General features: G+C 38.4%; 1 protein-coding gene across 2 annotated transcripts in view; it reads left to right on the forward strand.

Moving 5' to 3' along the window:
- The first annotated feature begins 410 nt into the window (after positions 1-410).
- Positions 411-19,216, forward strand: part of Stacl (SH3 and cysteine-rich domain-containing protein) — an 83,753-nt gene continuing 64,947 nt past the window's right edge. The window contains exon 1 of one of the 2 annotated variants that reach the window (XM_017900388.1): positions 411-870. The gene's annotated coding sequence lies outside the window, so the exon portion shown is untranslated. The remainder of the gene's footprint in view (positions 871-19,216) is intronic. The other variant, XM_017900389.1, reaches the window with a different exon arrangement.

The following is a 19,216-nucleotide window of genomic DNA, read 5'->3' on the forward strand; positions in this document are numbered from 1 at the left end:
AGAACCGATCCTCTTTCACAATGAAATCGAAATCAAATGTATTCAAGAATTGAAACACGAATACATCTTCTATCCCCGCATAAAATGTTCTAACAATTTTAGAACGAACAATTCTTCAAATCTCGTATGAAAAGAATTCATAGTAACACGAATATTTAACGGACAGTATTGGCCTATTAAATTCAAACCTCGGCTAAACATCTTTCTACAAAATCTTCCAGACCCACGGATTCTGAACAACACGAGACCAGGATAAAACCGAAAGATTAATGGAATCACGCATACACAAACCGAGAATCGCATGAATCGTTAGAAGAGTCAAACAATGGCCAGAAGAATGACGGACGTGAACTGTAAACCGTCCGATTGGTTGAAGGGCATGTGCGCATGCGCGGCGGCAACCACCGCTCACTCGCCGGCCAGCAGACGAACGTTTGTTTTTCTCGCGCTTCGGCGACTATTCGGGAAATATCCGCGGTCACGGAGGTCTACTGCGAGCATTCGAGAATAACACTCGTGGAAACGTCCGATCTTTTCCACGCCGGTTCTCCCACCGCCGCGTGTTTCTCTACGTTAACGCGTGCCGTCGACACCGAGAGCAGTGAGTCAGTGGTGCGCGGGCCTTCGTGGCGCGAGGACGTGCGCCCTGCTCAATCTTGCCGCTTTGTGGACGCGCGTGCTCGTTCATTTACCTCGTGTGAGTGCGTGTAATCACAGAAAAAAGTACTCTCATTGCGAATGGTCTCCAAAAATCCCACTTATCCACCGCGATAGACGATCTTGGACTAATTTTATCATTCTCTTATGGTCTCTTCGATCGTGTCGAGAAGATCTATGGCTAGATCAACTATGTCTCTTCGTTGGCTAGGGGTAAGCAGTTTTTATTTTACATTTATCGAGATTTTTCGTTGGCTTTGAATTAGAATATTAAATGGATATAGTGATATTCGAAACACTTGTTATTGAAATTCAGGGATTGACAGTTAGGGATTATTTGGGGATCTGTGACGATCTATAGAGTGTCTTAAAGAGATTATCGAAGTGGGTAAAAGTGTGTGAACACAATTGTAACGATCGATATTAGTCAGACATCGAATTTGAGGTATCCTTATCCTTTAGGAATTTGGACTGTCTCGAGGGTGTTGCTGTGCTAGCTAAAGCTGTCCAGGCAATCGTAATGACGGTTAACAGCGTTATAAATATTACAGAAGATCAAGGGAAGCCAAGAAAGACGAGATGACTTTGCTATTTTCTCGATTTCGAATTTTAAACTATTTTGTAATTCATCTTACCTATATCGAATTTATTTTATATTATTTTATTTCTATCCAATAATTTCGCAAGTCGTTATTTTATTTCGTCAACTCCTTTCTTTCTACGTTCTAAATTCTAAATTACAAATGTACCAAATTCGTGAAATATTTTTTTCCAATTTTGAAACACGGTAACGTGATTCGGCATAGAGTCATCTATTTTAATTGTAAAAATTTTCCTTCGCCATCAGGCCATATAGTTTCACGATTTATTTAAATTCCGACGAATTTCAGATTTGTTTACGTCTTTGCTAATGCAGTCCGGGTTTCTGCTTGTTGTTCTGGCTACTGTGGTCTGTTACAATTTCTAGCCAGCTGGTTTGACACTGACAAATACAAGGAGAGAAATTGGAGGTTCTCCAACCTCTGCCTAGTCGCTATTAATTACTTATTCACGAGTCTGCCGATCGTGTGCGTAACACACGAGGTAAAGGTTGGAGAAAAATTTGATTCGAAATCGAAAGAGCATCCTCTTTTGTATTCGGGCCAGTGTTGTTATTCAATTTCAGCTACAGCAGATTTCCATCTTTCCTTCCGACCTTCTTCCAGTTGACATTGTTCCTGTCTTTGGTGGTCTTCTTTATATCCACGGAATAACAAAACAGATATCCTCATTCCTAGGACTGCAACAGCTCTTTTTCTTTTTCCTTTTGGCATAAAATAAAACTTACATCTTCATCTTCCCCGAACCCGTCATTCACGGTTCCTTACTTCGAACAACAAGTGAAAAGTTTGTTTTTAAAACGCAAAAACGTCTTTGTTTTCGGCTGAAAAATAATGTTAGAGCTGCGTCCTCCATTGTCAGAGCGAAAGCAGTATTTACCTCCTCTTCCCTGGACTGGACTTTTAGTCAGTTTCATAACACGCTCTTATTCGTTTCTCATCAAGCGAAAGCGAATTTATCCGATTAAATGCATCCTCTGTGTTAGGCAGAGTCCTTTTGAAATCGAAAATTAATCCGAAAAACCGTATTAGAAACTACACCTTACGCCTGGAGAGCACGCAGACACAGGCTGGCGTGTGAATTTGCCACAAAGTAGCATGGGGATAATCTCATATTGGTTCTCTTGATCGTAACCGACAAGGTTTCTTGAAACGAGCTATAGACCTAGATCAAACACGCGCGGAGCTTTGCTTCTTTAGATTAACCTAAGGTAAAAAGCCACTTGCCATTATCCAGCAGAGATGCTATACCTTGTCCCCGTTTTTATCCCTCAAATTTAGTCCTCTTCCTCTACCTGGTCCTTTCTACAGCAATCTCGTTGGATCAACCAGCCGCGATCCTCCATGCCCCAGAGCAAGAGGAATCAATCGAAACGGTTCTCCTATCTCTCCTTTCCTGCCTAGTTCGTTCTCCAGTGAAAATAGAGACCTCTCTCTCTCTCTCTCTCTCTCTCTCTTTCACTTCGCCATTTTAATTCCGCCTGTTTGAACCGTGGCATCCAATTACCGGCGTTGCTGATAAGAAACCGGTTGTTTCGTTGAATCGATGAGTTCTGCGAGCACAGCGGATCAGATCGCGGTCGAACGGAGCTGATCTACATGATAATCGGCCCATTTCGGGGCTTCCCTGGAATACCAGAGCCGTATAAATTAATATTTCGAAGTGGAACGGTGAGGAAAACCGACAAGTGTTTTCAGGCGCGGTCGCGTAGATTGTGCGAGACAGGTCTGGCTACCTCCCGCTTGAATATCGTGGATAACGAGTAGCATATCGTCGGCTGAGCATCGTTTTCCTTTAGCGAATGGATATTGCTGGAAATTGACCGGGAAGTTATGGGAAATTGGAATTTTAGCACCGCAAGAATGCGGATGGGCGAGCGTGGTGATAATCATTTCGACCTTCTCCTCTCAATTAAGCCGAGATATTAATGGCATTTAGGCTTGGTTGTTTGTCCACTTGATTATTCAGTCTCTTCTGTACCCTACTGTCCAATTGAACCGGCATGAGCCATTTTTAGAAACGTCAGGTACCATTACGTCGATTGATAAAGTTTGTATAACTTGAAGTTTGAAAGCGAAGTAGCGTAGCACCTAAGCTTCCTATGATCCTGATGTAATATTCAGTATGTCTCCTACTTTCTGTCAGGTATGCCCGATCAAAGTCGACTGTCCTCGGATCCCGCTGGGTATATAGGCGCAATCTGGGATTTCTTTCGAGCTGGGAATCCAATGTCAGTCGAAGTGTAGTAACTTCTTCCGCCTCTGTAGCTCCAAACTGACGCATGAGCTGACAGTAGTCTCTCTGTTTCTAACGATTCGATCGATGTCCCTGTGTTACCTTTCTTATTCCCATATATACCGCTCGGTTTCTCTTCTTCTCGAGACCTGCTTGTCTGCCTGTACATCCTCCGCTAATAGACCAGCAGCTATTTATACGTACACTCGTTCAGAGGCTCACACCGAGTATTTCAACGTTGCCAGTTACAGCTGTCGCCTAAAATTCAGACGTCCCCTCAATCCTTCATCGACCACAGTTTCAAATGCAGACCTAAAGTCTGTATTAATAATAAACGCGGTTCATTGTAACTGACAACATCCCAAATCTCTGTCGAGCCAATCAGTTCCTTGTTAATGTATCCCTCTCGTAACGCGCGTCGCGTAATTGCAGCAATCCGGTTACGTGGAAGAAATTAAGGATCAGGCAGCTTGGAAATTTTCCTTCCTCGAATTCCTGATACAGATACGTGGATGTAACGTGGATGTATAAGTGACAAAAGAAGCCATTAGCATTGCTTCTTTGTGAACAAGTTGCAGCGTCCAAAGAGACCATTTCGGTATCAATTGGAAACGCAACCAGGCGAGGAAAGCTTCAGTCTTGACAGGTAGTTTTGTTAGGCTATTCCACAGAGAGAAAGAACGGTTGTCGAAATGTTCAACTCCATTTCCATTCCCAACACGATACACACAGCCGAACAGCTTTTTCGTGTTTCGTTTTCCCCTTCGTCCTCCTTTTCCCTGCAGCCTTGGCTGTCTCCATCCACGATAGGTTTCAGCCCCAGTCCCCATCGAAATTTCGACACTTTCTGTTGCCATAGGTAGATAGTATTGCTCCACGAAGCTTTTGTGCGGCGAGGAACAGCCGTGGACACGTGTACTGGTTCACAGGGTACTTGGAATCATGCCGTTTATCCGTTTGGTCCTACCGGTTCACGACTGCCAACATTTGTTCGGATCATCCCCCAGTTGCAGTCCTCTGAGGCCAATCCGAACTGATCCCTAGTGGTCCTCTAACTAGGCAAAGACGTTTTTCGTAACTTCAAAGACTTTCTATGCATCAAAAGTATTTTTTCCTCGCTATTTGCTGTCACGCTCGAGCTACTGTGTACTTCGTTCCTTTTCAAATATTTCCTTCCAGAAAGGATAAAAATTTCACCGATATTGTAGTAGGATGCTGTGAGATGATACGCCTTGAGATGACATTTCACCGAATTTTTCTAAATGATTCGACTTAGACTGGAAGAAAAAGTTAAGGTAACGTTAATTAGGTACTTTGATTCCGTTCATGAGCAGGTGCTTGGTAATTGCTTTGTCACGACTGGGATAAAAGTTAAGCCAGTATTTCTCTGATGCACCACAGTCGAGCTATTGGAGTTCGAAATGGTCGGGCGCAAACTAGACTTGTGACAGGCGAGCTTTCGCGTATGTACCGTTTGTCATGCGAGGAAGCGTGTATAATTACCGCATTCTTGGAATAAAATTGCGTACAAAGGGACACGTATTGTCCGTTGCATTATTAATTCACGAGATTTCGATTGGACAAAGCGACCTGTGCAGGATGTACGTTTGTCCACTGACAAAGGTTACTTTTCCTTGGAATGATAGCCATATTTCAACTGTTACCGTTCCGCCATGGCTCTGCCATTAACCACGCGACTTGATTAATTCCTCTCTCCCGATAAATCACGGTGCCTCTTTGGCTAAGTAATTAAGAACTAATCCTGATTTCAGATTAATATCCAGGTGAAATTTGATAAGTCACGATTATCCTGTTAATTGTGAGCGAACATGCAACACTAGCAGGGTTTCATTTGATCCTCGCGGTGTTTCGCGTGTGTCACGACTTATGGCTTCGAAATTAATATTGTAATCTGAAAAAGGCTTTCCGATTCGCATGTCTGACATCTAATCTTTCGATATCGAGGTCGGTCTAGCGGAGAAAATGTAACAACTATTCCCCCAGGAGCGAAATGACTAAACAAGAATCGAAATATCGCGGGAACGTCATTGTTAGACCGAAGCTATAGGCATGCAAACGCTTTTAATTAAGTCCCCAAATGGTTCGACAGCAAGTGTGGAGAATGAAAGCGGTAAACTGCTCTTGGAGTGTAACTTCTAATTAAGAGGCTTTTTTTTATTATTCCCAGTTGAAATTAGGTGAGAGCATATCGAACGTCGGTTCTTATCGTAACCTATATTCTCAATTGCTGAATGATATCAAATGCGAATCATTAAGATGCGAGTAGTCCGCGCGCTTACCAACCTTGGATTTAAAAAGCAGAAAATTACTATATATCCAATGAAACTCTCGTCCCTCTATGGCATTTCGCTTAATTCCTCATCAAATTATTTAAGGAACAGAAAATCACTATATGCAATGGAATTGTGGTTCCTCTATGGTGTTTTGCTTAATTCCTTATCGAATTATTTAAAAAGCAGAAAATTACTATAACCAATGGAACTCTCGTTCTTCTATGACGTTTCGCTTAATTCCCTATCGAATTATTTAAAAAACAGCAAATTACTATATTCAACGGAACTGTGATTTCACTATGGCGTTTTGCTTAATTCCTCGTTGAATTATTTAAAAAGCAGAAAATTACTGTACCCGATGGAATTCTCGTTCCTCTATGGCGTTTTGCTTAATTCCTCGTCGAATTATTTAACCCTTTGCACTCGAGAGGCGCCCTTGAGTCGCCATTTGATAAAATTTCGAAGCTCGGTATTAATTAATATATCAAATTTAAAATAATGTAACAGTGTGCGTGATATCGAAATTAAATAATTCTACGTGTTAGTTATTATACGATTTCTTATTTATTGCTTAAAAAATATCATTAACCATATAGGAGGAAATTTTTCAACTCGTATCCTTCTTTAGCCAAAAAATCGCCGAGCGCAAAGGGTTAAAAATCAGAAAATTACTATGTTCAATAGAATTCTCGTTCCTCTATGCTGTTTTGCTTAATTCCTCATTGAATTATTTTTTAAAAGCAGAAAATTACTATGTCCAATGGAACTCTCGTCCCTCTATGGTGTTTTGCTTAGTACCTCATTGAATTATTTTTTAAAAGCAGAAAATTATTATGTCCAATGGAACTCTCGTTCCTCTATTGCGTTTTGCTTAATTTTGCTTAATTCCTCGTCGAATTCATTGAACACGCGTGAAACGGGTTAACAAGAATTCGCAATGGGATCGCGTTTACGCTATTGCAGAAACATTCGTGTCAATAAAGTATACGTGCTCGCTTCGATTTATAGTTTTCACAGGGGAAACCGATTTTTATTTAACAACCAGAGCTGGATCATTTAGCGGGATGTATAGTATTAATAAATCCGGGAACGTGCGCAAACAATGGCAGGCGTGGAAACACGCGTGCAAATGCGAGTCCTGTAAATATACCGATAAATTAACGCGTGGTGAATAAGTCGAAACGATATTACTGGATGTTGAACGAGGAGGCCATGCTGACCTTTTCCTCGTTCACCCTGAATCCGTTCCAAATTTAAGTCATTTTGGCATTCGATGCGCGCTGCTTTTCGAATTGCCTCGAAAATCAATCGAATCCCAGCGAGCAATGTCGAACGAATCGCTGACGAGTACTTACACCTCGTACAAATCAGTATCGAAGACTGTTCTCGTGGAAATAAAACATGGATAGCTTCCTCGTTAATTAATTGAACAAGAGAAATTAATTACTACCCCGCGAATCATTGATCTAAACATTTTTGCGAATTATTGTTAAATTGGCGGAATAAAAAGCGCGATATAGGGAATTCGGGAATTGAAGACTTGGATTCGGCGCCAGAGGGCAACACCCGTGTCGCTTATCACTAGATCGATTCACCATTACTCTTTTTCTCAATTTGTGCTATATATACGATGCACACACACATGTATATAAAGAATTGAATTTTTATTGTTAACATTAAACCTATTATGGTTTAAATGATCGTTTTTGAACTTTTTATCAAAACTTCCGCACTTAATGTTATGGATTTGGTCACTTGACTACGCGATTTATATATCTCTATAAGGTGTCTCAAAATTCGCGCAAGATTTGAATTTTGCACCATTTTTGCGGTAAAATGTTGCCAACAAAAAAGAAGACAGCGTGACAGCTAACAATTCAGGGTTATTCAAAATGAAGCGCTACACGGAGGAACAACGCGTCTTCATTATCGAGGAATATTTACAATTTTTAATTAAAAACCCGTGTTTTCTATCAAAATAACTTTTTGCGTGAATTTTGGGACACCCAGTATAATCAATTTTCCAATACTTCACATATTTCATTCTTTTCTTTCTAATTTCTGCTGTTTTTATTTTTCCACATATCGATCATTTGACCGGTTGTAGTAGGTTTAGTGTTAAAAATATTACGCCCCGCCTTTCAAGTTTCCTTCTCAAAACGATTTTCTCCAATCGAGGACCAATAATCGATTGATCCTGAAATACTTAAGTACGGTTGAAGAAGGGCTGGAAAATAGCTCCTTTACGAAGTTTCAACTCATGTTCCACTTTCCTCTGAGAAGGAATCGTCTAAAAAGGGCGGTAAATTCCCCTAGGGAATTCCCCTCTGAGGAATTAGCGAAATTCTTTGGGACAGGCGAACAGGAATGGGGAAACTGAAGAAATGGTCGATTCGCGACGTTTCCACTTGCAAATTGGCCCGGATTAGCATTGTAAAGGAACGAACGAGCCTCGAAGTTAGGCCTGCCAGCTCCCTCGGCCGGAAAAGTTGAGGGCACAGAGTCGAACAGAACTCTTGTATAGTTTGACGAGCGCGAAATTTTCGAGTCTAGCTGCTTTGCATCTGTACTACGCTTTGACGCGTTGCTTGACCAAGTTAATAAAGCATGAAATTTGTTGGCGAATGGCAAACATCAGGCGCGTCTGTGCACTACGGCACTTTTCAATACCAAATCGTTATCGTTCGTGCCTTTTCTTTTTTATTTTTATCTTTCTTCCTTTCCAAATATTTCTGTGATGCACGCTGCTGGAAAATTGCACTGGGCGAGAGGTGTACACTGATACAACAGGACAGACGATATTCGTGGGATGTACAATTAGATATCGACGTAGGTAGCAATGTATGGATAGTATACACAGTTCTGTATTGAAAAACTTTTTATACTACTTTGATATTCTTTTAAATTTATTAAATTCGTTCTTTTTATATTTTCCTACTTTCTGAATTAATGAATTACTTTCTCTTTACTTGTTCGTGATATATTTCAATACAAAGTGGGCATACTTTGATAGATTATTCAAGATTATCTCTTGTTTCTATGAATTATTGCTAATATCTCCTTCGTCAACTTGTTTGTAGTATTATTCTGTTCGTATTAATGTATGTGCATTCGACAATTAATACCTAGTATTCATAAATAAATAAATTCTTTGTATTCACTGTCATTCTAATGAAAATTATCTCATTCCTACCTTTCTATCAATTATTCTTCGTGTCTTCTTCATCAACTTGCCTGTAGTATTATTTTATTCATATTAGGGCATGTGCATTTGACAATTGATACCCATTATTCATAAATAAATAAATAAATTCTTTATATTTTCTTTCTCTCTCTCTCTCTCTCTCTCTCTCTCTCTCTCTCTCTTGCTCTTTCTTTGCAATAATTCTCTAAAATGTAAGTGAGCTTGAAAGAATTTTAAGGCACTTTGCACATATCGAATGGCTGGGGCTTTTCTTAGCCAACGAACACTTGGAATAGCGGTGGTTCCCTCGACAATTTTCTGGCAACAGCTTTGAGTTAGAATCGGAGATGGGATCAAGGGTGTATCTCGAGCGCCATCGAAATTTATAAAGGTAATAAACCTGTTTCCTTTCAAACGAGGCATTTTTTCGTTCAAGACAGGCAATTTCTCTTCAGTTGTCCTCGAGCGATTGACGACCGTAAACTTCACAGTCGATCTCTCTGTTTATCGATTTCGACGACCATTATTTATAATGTTGAACCGTACCCCTTTTACGCCGATAGATCTCTCGCAGGGGCGTAAAAATAGCAAATAAAAATAATTCCCCTCTCCTCCTACGGGGAACATTAAATTCACGTGTTCACTTCGCCTTCTCGGTTAATTCGTATTCTCGAAACAAACCCTGTCACTCTTCCGCCTCTATTCGACCGATCGATTAAATTTTCCTGGTCCCTCGGGTCTGACGTTGTAAAAACTGAACAATAAAATGCCTGACCATTTAGTGATCCTTTCCTACCTTTGTCCGAAAAACATTCCCAGAATTTTTACGGTATTAATAAATTATTAAACTATTTTTAATAGACTAGTGAACCATCTTTAATCAAAAATTAAAAATTAAAAATTCTTCGTAATTTTTGGTAGATTATCTTCCCTTTCTTTTTAAAAAGAGCTTTTTAATTGTTTATTATAACGTGATTCTTTTTGTCTGCAATTCAATAAAATGGTATTTCATAAGACCAAAGGTTTCTTTTTAAAATTTTTTAATTAACTTGTCGTTTCTATTTCAGTACAGCATAACAAAGTTATATTTGGTTGAAAATATTTGGTAGATACTGTATTTCGTTACCTCGAATTGGAAAGAGTTGAATTCTCATTTTTATTGTTAAATATTTTTTGATTTCTTAAGAATAAAAATTTATTTCTTTTTAATTCTGAAATTTTTGATAGGAACGTCTATCCAAAATAGGAATTATTTTTATCGTCTTTTCTTTTCAGTTCCAATACGATAGAAATTCTTTCTGGCGTATCAAAGATGGCGGAAAACGTTCTTGAATTGCTGCCAACTTATGGTCTTGATGTATCAAGCGATTTTATATTATTATAGAGTTAATTAATAAGATGTAATCTGTTGGAAGGGACAGGTTTTTATCGGGCAAACGTAAAATCTTGAGCGGTTAGCTCAGGTGGCTGATGAAGGCGAAGGAATCCTATCCTTCGTGTCGCTTTTGGCACAGAAAGGTTGGCATTACACGCGGCAACGAGGCGACGAAGGTCGCCATTACAGGGCCGACTGCATGTGTAAAATTAACTTTAATCCCCAATAACCTCATTTTACCCTTCCGTCTTTCTCTATCTTATCACTTTTTTAATAACATTAAAACTTGCATTTCTTGCCATATCTTTGATCGAGCTTAAAGAGAAATGCACGAGAACGTAATACTTGAAATAAAAATATCGTTCGTAATGCGAATCTGTATATTTTATTCCGACAAAATAATATTTTAGTAATTTTGTACCGATTCCAAAAGCTGTCCGTTGTTGCAACACTTTGTTGCATATAATTTCCAGTAATCTGTGTATTATCGTTTATTTTTTACTTTGCTGAAACGATCAGCATCCACGTAAGAAAATTGACATTTCAAATTCTGAATCGATGTAGATTATTTTTCTGCTTTAAAATATTCGTGTGCCTCGAGTTATCTCAAAAATCTTACTGATACACGAAACCATAAATGCAGGTATACTTAATCTAATTTAACCTAACCTAACTTTACCCAAATCGTCATTTCACTGTGGTTGTAATAACTTATTAAAATTTGTATGAGGATGTAGGAATGTAACTAAAATGTTACTAAAAATTCACTACACAGATTTTTTTAGTTAATTACATTCTTACTGAACAAATATACAAATTGATTAAAGTCGAGATTGATATGTATTGTTAATTGAATTCAAGTGGTTACTGATTAACCATTATTGATTAAATTACAATAATCAATTTCTATTATGTAAATAATCAGTTATGCACATCAAATTCCATTTGACACCGTTCATTAATCTAATCTAGCTGAATATGATCTTCACGTTAAAATTCATTGATGTATGTATTTCCATTAATCAAATTATACTTGTTTGTTTATGGTTGCGACTTCTTGTTGGCCTTTCTTCCAATAATTATGCCTTACAAGACTGTGAATGATTATAAGTTATGTTGGGGGCTTCATTTTCTGTATCAACTATGGATGATTATGCTGTGCAAAAGATTATAGTGTGTTTATTTGTTGGACTATCATTGATTTATCTTGTTAAATCAGATTTCTTTCGTTCATTTATATTTCTTATTACACTTCACAATTTCTCAGTGCTTAATTAGGTTATATCTGCCGCGTTATATTATCACTATCCAGTGACTAATACAAACGATATCAATACCTATAATTAAATTAAAAATGATCAATTAATATTAATATTAATAATATTAAATTAAAAATTATCAATTAATATTAATATATTAATAATATTAAATTATTAATACCTATAATTAACGTTTCATAAAGAAATTCCATATTTAAATCTATTTCGAGGGGGCAGACTTGTATGATATAACTTCCATCATAACCTCCACCATAACCTATCATTTAAAAATTCATAGAAAATGTTTGAAAGAAGGTAGCCGTGTAAATTTTTCATAGATTTTACTTTTAATTTTAAGCTACTTATAAAAAAATTGAGATAAAAGATACCTCAACGGAAATGGCCGGGAAAAAATCTTGAATTAACCGTCTCCAAAATGGAGCGGATCTTGATGGTGGACAGGATACAGCACAGAAAAAAAATCTGGCAAGGATGAAAAAATGTGGCGCATAAAGACAAACAATGTGATTATCGCACTAGCCACGGTTATCAAATTTAGAGCTTGGAACAAGTTCAAAGAAAAATCACGAAGTCGAAAATGATAGAAAAAGGCAAATTTTTCCTAAGAAATTATTTTTTTGAAAAATTTTCCAAATTTTTAGGTTCTCAGTCAATGATTAGTGCCAGAGCCACGTGTCTTGGACACAGGCCCAAAAAATTTCGAAGTAATTGGATCATCGGTTCTTTTGTTATGCTGTCCACCATGCTCAAAAGTGGTGTAATCAGAAAATTGAGGCTAAATATTTGACTGACAAAAATGTTTGCTCGAGTCAGTGTCAATCTCGGGCCAGTAGATGTAAAGCACTATAGTGACGCGAGTTTTCCAAATTTCGACTTCAGGTTTTTGCACTCGATGTAGCAAAGAGCGAAGAATTCTTTAAAACAATAAAAAAATCGATTTTTTTAAGTTTGCATACTGTTCTGCCCCCTCTTAACATTAGAACTACCTATGGGGGTCGAAATCACTTGTTTCGGACATTTTATTTTCGCGATTGCTGAATATGCAACTGCTTTTGACAAAAGTTATACCGAATATACTATTAATATACTATTTTGTTCGAACAGGGTTACAATTATGCATGCTCTTCTATTTTCATTATATCATGTTAATTAATACCAATTGCATGCATTATATTTAGATATACATTACTGATTGGTAGTTCTCGTGTTACGAAACTCAAAATTTTCACGAGAAATCGTAGTAACGACAAATGTATATACTCTATATTCCATTCGGACGAAAATATTTTGGAATCGGACTTACTGTTGCTGTATTTCAATACTCTGTGTAAGCCACGAAAACCGCCGTCGAAATGCTTCTAGCTGATGAACGAGAAAATTCCGTAACCACAAATCTCTCTGAGAATATCGATCTATGATAAACGTGCTAAACGGATCGAAAACGTGAGCCTTTGTTGCGGCAAGTTCTTGTCACGTGACAAGGACAAAGGACAGTTTGGACACTGGGCGGGTAGTTTAATTAGTTGAATGAAGTCTAAAGCATTACACGTGTCAGCCTGAATCGGAAATGGGACTGGTAACGGCTTTTTAATGCCAGACTGTCGGCTTGTTGCTCAATTTGTTCCCTGTTTCGTGCCAACAGCTTCCTCGTGCAGAGTTTAATAATATTCTGCGTAATATCTAGATAATCTAGATGATCTCGTGAATTAAATTAATCCCAACGTGCAGTAAATAAATTATAGATAGATTTACGAACTGGGACAATAATAATTACTATATACAGGGTGTCCGTGTTAATTTGTCACCATTTTTAAGCTACTTCCGGTAGCGCAGTTAAAAAATGTTTCAGACATTTTTTTACATGATCATTCCATATTACTAGATCTCAAAAAATGTTTTTTTTTTACTAAAAAAGAATGTTGTGTTAAACATTTTTTAATTTCACTACCGGAAATGCCTCCAAAATGGCGACATGACTTAACAAAATGATGGACACCCTGTATATAAATAGCCTTTCAATAAACTATAGTTATTTCATATAACTAGGTATTATTACCATTCAAGAGGGTATTATTGTTGTTTAATACGACTATCGTAATATTGTAAACCGGAATAGAAATTTTTTAATATTAATAAGAGAAATAATTATTGATAGGATTGTGAAGAAATATCTGATAAACATTGTCTCACGTGTAATTACGTATAATATAATGCAATTAACAGTTAATTACACTTTTATGGTTTAATTTAATTAAGTTTAAATGAATAACCAACGCGATGTTATTAAAATCGACGATTCTGTATTCAAATGCTCTCCGTTTCACGGGAAACTAGCAGAAGATCGAACTTTTTCCGCGGATGTAATTTGTAATGGAATCTAGGGATAGCTGGCGTAATGGAAGCTCCATCGATATTTACTGTCTCCGGTTTCCGTTTCCAGTTTCTAGCTCACGTTGTTTCAGTTGTCGATAATTGAAATCGGAATTATATCAGGTGTCGTATCAAGACAAAATTCTTTATTTGCCCGAGTGAACGAGTTTCGATAAAAAAGAATTCCATTTTAAATTTTCGGTCGCGTCCCGCCAATTTCGCGATAATACAAATATGACGAACGAAAATCGATCAGAATTTTATTGGCCAGTTTTCTTCTCTCGATTTATAGTTGCAATCGTATTTCTAAACAGACGAAAATTCGAAAGTTGGAAACTACATTATAACTATACGAAATATTGTTTACGAAGGAAGCCTATTGGAGGTTAGGATGGAAGTGTGCGTAAGAAATTTTGACGCAAATATATTATAATATCTATTCGTCAAATAAAGTATTTCTATATTGCTATTTTAATATCAGAATCTTGATAAAGCACTGTTAAGTTCGTTCGAAATTTATTCTAGTAATGTTCGAAATTTGTCCTAGTAAATTTGTTAATAAAGTAGATTCCTTCCGATTAGTGATTTTCAAAAATTATTCCTAGGATGAGGCGTTTCTACTTATTCTATGAAACAGAAGCAGTGAATTTTTGATGTGTGTGCGAAACTATGTAACTCGATAAGGTTGTTTGGTAAATTCACTGAAGATTTGATGGCGATGGCGGGAAATTTGAATGCGACGTAATAGTAATAACAAAAAATTAAGAAGCCATTGTGCGTTAAATATCAATTCACGAAGCAATAGAAATTCCAATAGATTCATTACCAAGTTTTCATGGTTAATATCTTCATTACCCCAGCCGGTAATTTTGCCGAGGTTATGTTCGAAATTATGCGACGACACGTGGTTGTGGTTTCCGACGTAACTTGTTTGACACGTTGTTCGCAACAGGCTAATACTATGTGCTCTACAATATCGTAGAAATTGGAAAGAAGGATACGCTTAATATTTATTCAATTGGAATTGAAACGAACCGGAAACTCTGAAACGTCCTCCTATTCTTTCTCTATAAAATTCAATGATCCGGAATTGAACACTTATTGAATTTCGAATGTACGTAGACCCGGAACGTTGTTGAACGTATAAAATTCGAGAAGTTTGAAATATTGGCGATATTTTTAAAATTTGCGGTACTTGAGGAATTTTTCTGGAATCTTAGTAGAATTCCCAGAATTCACTGTACGTCGAAATTTCGAGATATCTAAAAGTAAAAATATTTAACGCTTTATTTTTTAATATTTAATTAATTAATATCAATTTCACAATTCTGAATTGCTTAGTACTCTCTGACACATTCGCGAAATTCTGGACGATAGCTGAAAATACCGGTTGAAATTGTCGACAAATGAGGGTTGGTAGCGCTTATCGGGAAAAACAGTCGGGGATTTGATGGCGCCTATGCACTGCCAACGCCCGGGGAAAAAGCGCGGGATAATTGAGCGAGAGCTCCAATTATTTGGTCGCCGAATAGAGACGACAGCGGGAAGCTTTTTAATCCGATATTGTAACGCGATTTCCGAACTTTCGAGACGCATAAAAGCGCCACCTGGTTTCAGACCCGCCTTCCAACCGCGTGTTACATTACCGACTAATGAATTGGGTTACGATCATTCAACTGGGCTTTGAAGTCTGGCCAGATGCTAATAAAAAACCGAGCACCAACGGAGTGCCAAAAAATGGCCTGCAGTTCGTTTCACGAGTTCCTTACCGTTATCCGAAGGCAATGGACTTGGAAATTGCAGCTAACGCGGACGCATAATCGTGAGAGGAATTTTCGTGGAATTTTCGTTGAAATTTCGTGGAGGAAAAAATGGAGGAAAATAGAGAAAGAAAAGTATCCTGGGACGACGAAGTTGGCAATTAACAGGAAACACGGTGAATTCTTTGGAAGGAGTGGCTTTATCGTAACAGAGGGACGATTTGACGAAGAAAAGTGTGGACAAAGCGGAGGTGAACTCGCGGTATCGTTGGTTTATCGAGTCTGAGAGAGTTCTTTTGTACAGGCAGAATGGAAAAATTGCGAGACTCTCGATGGCTGACCTGGTTACGTCCATTGGTATCAAAGCGAAGGCAAAAATCTGCTCGTAAAAGAATTTATCATCCTTGGCGGAGGATCCTAACCTCTAAAGGGATCAAAGGTTAATAACCTTGCTGGAATTGGGCTAAGAAGATTTCGTCAACAAAGAAACACATTCTCGTTTTCGCAAATTCAGATTGACCTCGACGGCTTTGTCTCTGCACAGGAATATGGTATTCCAGGCTAACCTAACCTAGCGCGAGTTGTAATTACAAGGACCGAGGACTCGCGACGATTCTTCCACACTCGAAACCTCCAACAGGTCTGAAGACTGCAGAAACCATTGCGAATCTCAAACAAAGCTAACTTGCCGGCTAGGAACTCTCTTAGAAGTTGCTTCATCGAGGCCCATAATTTGTTCCAACAAGGAAGCGTGCTCACAATGGGATGTGTTAATTACACAAAATGGCTTATCGCAATTTGCATAGCTCTCGGCGAAGAATGTCGTGGAAAAAGGAATAATCAGCGTTCACGCTTGCTTCAGGACCGGTTCAATTACTTAAAAGGGCCCTCTGCAAGCTTCATCCGCGGGAATTTAATACTTGCAGCTTTTTCACCGCCGTTCGAGATAAGGTTTTTAGGAGAATTAGCCCTACTCTCTTCATTCAACCGGTGTTACTAACCTCCCGAGATTTAGAAAAGAACCCGCGAGGTGTTAGACATTTTTCATTCAGGAACTACCTAAGTTAGGTTAAGTCAGGCGTCGACAACTACCTTAACCCTTTGCACTCGGAGATCTTTTCGGTACAGAAAAATAGTAATTCCAAGACTTTCTGCCATAAAGTCGTCGATATTGTTATGGATCGCACTTGGAACACCTCTTCTATAAATTCGATCGCTGGATTGCCGAATAATTCCCAATACTCACGACGTAGAATTAAATTAACCCCTAAACGCTGTCAACTCAACTCGCTGAACTTTAGCGGAAAACGCCTCGTTTTATAGTAATCAACCGCGATTGTTCTTTGCTCCAACATTCTAGTAGGTGCTGGATTACTATTCCAGAAGTTATAGTTCGTTCTTGTTACTAGGCCGAGTACAGGGTGCATACGAGAAACTCTTAATGACACTTTTAAAACGGTAAATGAGAAATCGTATGCAAATTAAGACGCAGGATTATTTTACTTTGACATTGCACGCATCGTTGGGTACTTTTAAATTTGACGTATTAATTAACATCGATCTTTACAATTTAATTAAATGGCGACTGAGGTTAGCACTCTCCCTGAGTGCAGAAGGTTAATATGTGACAAAGGGATGGAGACAGGGGAACCTATCTTAGTTAACGCGATGTAGATGTTTCGTGGTGATGGGGTTACAGGAAAGTTCAAAGTTGGACGTGATTTATATTGTTTCTGTGAATGGCGTGCTCAGTTGGTTCAGGTTAGGTTCGTAATCCATCAGGGTACAAGAGGAGCTTCAGGATGTTAGACTGATTGATTGATCGAGTTCTCTGTAGAGGCGTCCATTTTTTTTCCATAGAGGCAAATAGACTAGTTCACCTCGCGACTCTCATGGTAATTGATCGAGACATAGAGGAAACGTTTATTGCGAAGAAAAGAAAAATATATAAATAATGGGTGCCCCAAAATCCACGTCACAAGTAATTTTGATAGAACAGCTTTTTAATTAGAAATTGTAAATATTGCTCAACAGTGAAGACGCATTATTCCTTCATATAGCGCACCATTTGTAGTAACCCTGAACTGTCAATTGGCATGCTGTCTTTCTTTTCCGTTGGTAACACTTTATGGCACAAATGGCGCGAAATTCAAATCTTGCATAAATTTTGGGACACCCTATATATGGTTCGATGCGTAAACGGAATGTTTCTTTCATTTGTGGAAAATGATGCATTTTATATCAAAATTTAAGCTTACTATAATAAAGGAAGTGTGGACTACAATGTGGACACGCAAAAGAATAGAAATACAGGGTCACGAGACAGGAAGAAAATATTTCGCTAGGGCATGGAAGATTCTAGTGTTTAAATCAAGTCGAACGCGTGGTTAAATGAGATTCGAATTCGAATGAATTGCATGTATCCCCTCCCCATTGAAAAGCGCATTGAAATTAGATTTAAATCGCTAGAGACGATTTACATTGCGACGTCCCTGCTCTCTCGAGCCGCGGAAATAAGAAGACGTCTCAGTTTTTATTCAGACACGTTGAATAAGTCGTTTACCCTGTAAACAGAGCTCTCTCCGTTTCGCGGAACAAACGGCCAGCCTTAACCAAGTTGAAACGAGTCTCGTTAATAATACATGAACCGCTGCCGTGGTGCGGCGATTATTTAAATAAATACCGAATTGTATCCCAGATGGAAAATTTCAATGAAAATATCCGCGGACCTTCAAAGAGGATCTATTTTACACCCCGAGATGCGCTATTTAGGGATCAAAGTTAACGCTGCAACAGAATAGTGCAACAATGTTAAACGTTGCAGCGAATGCTAATTTCCGTTGAGCCCTACTTCGCTTTCTGCCGAGAGTAAAAATCCCTAGGTGCAGTACCGCCGCGAATAACGTCGATGCAAAGTATAGCACGGTATCAGGATTTAGAACGTTGTATACGGTCACGATATGACTAAGGAGTGAGGTAGTCGTGCCAGTAATAGACCACTCCGAATAGTTGACATTGTTTGCTTTGGTAGGCAAGGAATTACACCGATTATCAAATCAGTTCCAAGCTAGAACCCACGTTAGTCTATTATAAGACAAAAATTACCGTCCATTTATCGAACCCCTGATCTTACACAGGTACAGTCGTCTTGACACTCTGTCACGCTAACTGATCAGTTTTACTAACACTCACTGACATTACACGGTTTTCATATTTCCAAACCGCCAAATCTCCAAACCGCCAAATCTCCAAACCACCAAATCTCCAAACCACCAAATCTCCAAACCACCAAATTTCTAAACCACCAAATCTCTAAACCACTAAATCTGTAAACCATCAAATTTCCAAACCACCAAATCTCGAAAGCTCTAATCGACTATGTTTTTCACAGCACAGCAAGGGCTATAATTCAGCCGTGAGAGACCTGACTCACCAAATCCCCACTATCACACATATCGCGC

This window comes from Eufriesea mexicana, unplaced genomic scaffold (assembly GCF_001483705.2).
Source record: "Eufriesea mexicana isolate 0111107269 unplaced genomic scaffold, ASM148370v2 scaffold1172, whole genome shotgun sequence".
Lineage (NCBI taxonomy): Eukaryota > Metazoa > Arthropoda > Insecta > Hymenoptera > Apidae > Eufriesea > Eufriesea mexicana.